Genomic DNA, 4,604 nt, shown 5'->3' with positions numbered 1-4,604 from the left:
GTCAGGGTGAGGGGCTCTGTCCATGCTTGCATCCTGCACTTTTATCCTACTGCACAAACCTTCCAGCAACTTCTGTCCCAGTGCTGTGTTCATGGGCCTCCTTGTTCCTACTTTTCTACTTTCAGAGCTGATACTCCCATGGAGCTGACTGGTGACATTGGTCTCTCTGGGCAAGCTGGCAACCATCCTCTTATACTTTTAAAGAGGAGTCAGCAAGATTATTGGGTATGGAGTGCTTTATCATTTCTAGAACCCAATATAAAATTTAGTACCATTATTTGTTACATAATCCCATCATTTAGGCTTCTCCCCTTTGGAAGAACTACTGAAATAGAACCAATTATTAATACAATTTCTAATTATGCATTATAAAGTATGGATGCAATTGCCAGTGTGTACCATATTATTATGCTCCAGAAGACTGGAATGAGCTCATTGTCACAAGAGAGACCGCAAAAATCTTACATTCTTAGAGAGCCAAAGACTTGTGTCATGGACACTTATGATTCCTAGGGACCCCAGGTTGATCTAAATGACTTCAGAGGGAGGACTCCTTCTGACCTGGCTAAATTTTTCATGTAGGATGAATACTAACTCTACATAAAACAAAACAAAACAAAACACCAACTAATTTTTCATGGAGAGCATTAATTTTGTAGGGCAGCTTGCTTTCCAGCAGAATCATTCAGAGTCTTCCAGGAATAGCGTGGTCTTTCCCTTGAAGGCACAGGAGGGACACACAGTGAGCCATGTGTGTTACCCTCTAAGGCCAGCTTGTCCCCTCGCTGAGACTTGAATTAAATTTGAGTGATGTTTGTTGTGTGCCAGGCTTCTGGTAGGCTCCAGGGAAGATATGGAAATAAATAATGACAGTTCCTGCCTTTGGGGAGTTGGCTGTCTAGTAAGGGACACAGGATGTATCCGGAAATGGTTTTAACAGAATTAAAAAGCACTTCAGGATCAGTGGCTGGGGTAATGGGGGAGGCGTGGGTGGCTGATTATTTTTAATTAGAAGGTTTGGAAAAGTCTTTCTAGAGGAAGATGCATTTGGGATGGGCCTAGGAGGAAGCTAGGACTTCAGAAGGTAGGTTGGAATGAGGTGCGAAGGAGATTCCCAGGAAAGGAAGGTGTTAGCAAGGAAAAGGTCTGCAAAAGCTGTGGTGTGTTTGGTGAATGATGAGCAGGGGTGTGGGGGGACACAGAAGGGGCATGCCACCTCCTGGCTGCAGGGTGTCTTTTGGGCGTGGAGTTAGCCCATTGCTCATCGCTCCAGGCTGGTTTCTGCTCTGTGTGCTGGGGATTGCAAAGAGAAATGCTCTCCAATCCTGTCTTCAAAGAGCGCATGGTTTGGTTGTGGCAGACAGAGAGCTAAAGAGTGATGAGACTATAATTGGTTAAATCCTCTAATAGAATCATAAGACTCTAATGGGATAAATACTTATCTTTATGATAGAGATGAGGTCAGAGGAGGAAGGAACCATCCAGATCTGGGAGAGAGTATCACGGAAAACCGAGGACAAAGGCCACCTTTGCATGACATAGGGGCAGAGATGACAGTTCTCCTTATCTTTCTTTGACCTTTTATTCCCATTTTTGTCTTTTAAAATAGCTTTTTATTTTATTTGAATATATTATATCATTTTGCTCCTTTCTCTCACCCCTCCTATGTCTTCCAGGATCCCCCCACCCCACCCCTTTAACACCACCAAATTCATGGCCTCCTTTTCTTTAACCATTGTTGTTATGTGTGCTATAAATGAATTGACATATAAATACAACTAACTGAGACCATTCAGTGTTGCCTGCATATATATGCTTCTAGAGCTGACCACTTACTGATGGATAACCACTCAAAGGGGCTCATCCCAGGAGAAAACTACCTCTCCCTCACCTAGCAGTTGTTAATTGTCAATCTCTTCTAGGGGTGGGGTCCCCATGATATTTTCTCCATCTATGCTGGGATGTCAGCTATTGTTAGAATTGTTCAGGTCCTTTTTGGGAAGCCATGTTGTTAAGGTTTTATGGTCGTAGCATCCCTGTCATAGCTAGAGTTCACTTTGATTTTTCTTTCTTTCTTTCTTTCTTTCTTTCTTTCTTTCTTTCTTTTTTTTTTTTTTAGATATTTTCTTTATTTACATGTAAATTTCTCCATTCCCAGTTTCCCCTCCAAAAAACAAAGAAACAAACAAAAACAACAAAAACAAATCCCTGTTTGATTTTTCTTAATGTAGTCATTCTTGACGAGGGTTAATTTTGCCTTTGGGGAAAGATTTTAGTTGTCTGACATAGGGGTTTGGGGATGATGTTATTGGAGACCAGTGAGTAGAAGCAGGGATGGTACTAGTCTGCCCTTGGTGTCCAGGATGGCCTCCAAAATAAGACTAATATTATCTCAAACTTTAACAGAACCTAGATAGAGGAATGTTGTGCTGAGAAATGCAGTGAACTATGCTAAGTTGGGAACCAGGGAATGGCAGAGCTACCAACAGCTGCCTGTGGCTTACGGTGGGAGCCAAGTGTTTCTCGTGGACCCTGCGGTATCAGCTGTATGCGAGTCCTCAAATTTATCTATTGATGCTCAAATTTGCAATGGGATAAAATTTTCAGAGAAAGACATTAGAAGGAAGTCAAGTCAGACAAGGTATGAAGCTGGACCCCCCACAAGTTGAGATTTGTGCCCTTTCAATAAAGTGGCATGAGATTCCTCTAGATTCCTTTCTTTCTCTCTTCTTCCTCTCTCTTCCCCTCCCTCTCTTTGTCTTTCTTCTTTCTTTTTCTCCTCTCTGTGTCCATGTCTGCCTTCCTTTTTCCTCCTCTTTCCTATCTTCCTCTCCTCCTTGCCTCTCCCTTTCCTTCCTCCTACCCACTCTTCATTGTGAGGACACAGTAGAAAATAATTCCTCTCGTTCAAGGAAGAGTTCTTCCACCCAGAACTACATCTATCTGCATTTCCATTTGGACTTCCCAGCCCTCAGAACTGAGAGGAATGTCTGTTGTTGGAGGCACCCAGGCTGTAGTACTCTCTCCTAGCATCCTGAACACAAGAACATGCTTCCACTCTCCCACTCTGAGCTGCGAGCTGAATGTTCTTCAGCACCTGTGTCTCCTCTCAGTACATTGGAAGGAGTTTGTTCCACAAATGCTTGACTCACCCATTTTCTGGCAGAGTCTGGTTTTCATCCATCTGTAGAGTGCCGCCTCATCTGTTGAGAGGGCTTCTGGTGACAGTGTCACAAACAACTTGCTTAGGTTTGTTTGTTGAGTATAATGGATTGTTTATATGGCAAGATTCTGGAAGAGCCCTGGAAAAATGATGTATTGTATAGTGCTAAAAATCCCTTTGGGATAGAGTAGTATATACGAGGCCTTGGATTTGTTCCCTAGACATACACACATTCTCTCTCTCTCTCTCTCTCTCTCTCTCTCTCTCTCTCTCTCTCTCTCTCTCTCACACACACACACACACACACACACACACACACACATTACTGACTTCTTTCTGGTCAATTTTTTTTTTACACTGTTATCCAGCCACACATAGAAGGCACTCTTGGTTGACCAAAGTGGCCCTACCTCTTGACCATTGCCTGTTGGCCAAAATTCCAGCCCTCTTGGCTGTACCTAACATACCCTTCTTGATCTGACTCTAGTAACCAGTCTTCCTTGTCTCATTCTACTGCCTCCTACTCACAGCAAACTTGCTCATACCTCAGATGATGACAGAGGACAGAGGCTATAACTAAATGACTTAAAAGCTCATTTAAGTCATATTCAGTCAATAAAATGCCAGAAAAAGGAACAGACATTTTAATCTCTATGAACTCCGCGCAAGTCACATCAAAGAGGCTGGAGATAGGTAGGAAAGAGCAAGTGTGGCCAAACATAGGTTGTGATGGATGGTTTTAGTTGTCAACTTGACACAATCTAGAATAATCTGGGATAGGGGGTCTCATTGAAGGATTGTCTGGGTCAGTTCAGCTTATGGGCATGTCTGTGAGAGTTTATGTTGGTTATATTAATTGATGTGGGGAGACCAAGTGCAAAAGTGGGTGGTGTCATTCCTTAGGTTTAAGTACTGAACTATACAAAAGAAGAGACTGTAGACTGAGTGTAAGCCTGTTTGTATTCATCCTTTTGTCTTGATGTAGATAGGACCAGATGCCTCAATTATTTTCACTTTGATGTCCCTGTTGTGAGGGACCATAAGTTGGAACTTTGAGTTAAATAGTTTCTGTTGTGTTTTATCACAGCAACCCAAAATGAAGCTACATGGAAGGGAACTATTTTGTAGAAGAGGCAAAAGGGATCACTCTGGTTTGTCAAACTCAATGGGCACAATTTGGGATGGCACTGTATAGAATCGGTCTTGACTTCTGAGACAATCTCTCCTAAAGCTCTGGCAGCAGGGAGTTGGGGAGAGGGGATTTCTCTCTAATTTTCTTAAATCCCCACTGTAGAGAGAAGTTTTGTATTATAGCTTCAACCAGCATACATTTATGCAAGTAGTAAAAGGGGAAGTATCAATAAGCGATTGTTGAGGTGACAAATGTGATAAGCCATCCCATACTCATGATTTTGTTTCTTCTTCTTCTTTTTTTTTTTTT

This window comes from Mastomys coucha, unplaced genomic scaffold (genome assembly GCF_008632895.1).
Source record: "Mastomys coucha isolate ucsf_1 unplaced genomic scaffold, UCSF_Mcou_1 pScaffold6, whole genome shotgun sequence".
Lineage (NCBI taxonomy): Eukaryota > Metazoa > Chordata > Mammalia > Rodentia > Muridae > Mastomys > Mastomys coucha.
This window is presented reverse-complemented; position numbering follows the sequence as displayed.